The sequence below is a fragment of the Trachymyrmex cornetzi genome, unplaced genomic scaffold (genome assembly GCF_001594075.2).
Source record: "Trachymyrmex cornetzi isolate Tcor2-1 unplaced genomic scaffold, Tcor1.1 scaffold350, whole genome shotgun sequence".
Taxonomy (NCBI): domain Eukaryota; kingdom Metazoa; phylum Arthropoda; class Insecta; order Hymenoptera; family Formicidae; genus Trachymyrmex; species Trachymyrmex cornetzi.
The window spans coordinates 4,481-4,735 of NW_017298214.1; the positions used below are offsets into that span (position 1 = coordinate 4,481).

A 255-nucleotide genomic window follows, 5' to 3' on the forward strand; every position below is an offset into this window, starting at 1 on the left:
CTCGGCCGTCGAGCGTTGAACGGTAATAGGCGATGGGGGAAAAGGAGACAGCGCTTCAAAAATCGGCCTAATATGTGTACGCCTTGCACACATGCACGTGTTTCCGAGCACTGTTGTGTAGCTTACGCATTCCCTTGCGCATCTCATGATGTAAAACTCCATTATATACAAGGTGTCCCATTTTAAACAGTGCATTAAAATTTTTCGAAACATGGAAAAATGTTTCCAACAGAAATTGTATGGTTCGAAGGGGGA

General features: G+C 44.3%; 1 protein-coding gene across 1 annotated transcript in view; it reads right to left on the reverse strand.

Moving 5' to 3' along the window:
- LOC108763310 (uncharacterized) overlaps positions 1-255 on the reverse strand; it is a 16,248-nt gene that overhangs the window by 783 nt on the left and 15,210 nt on the right. The window lies entirely within an intron of this gene.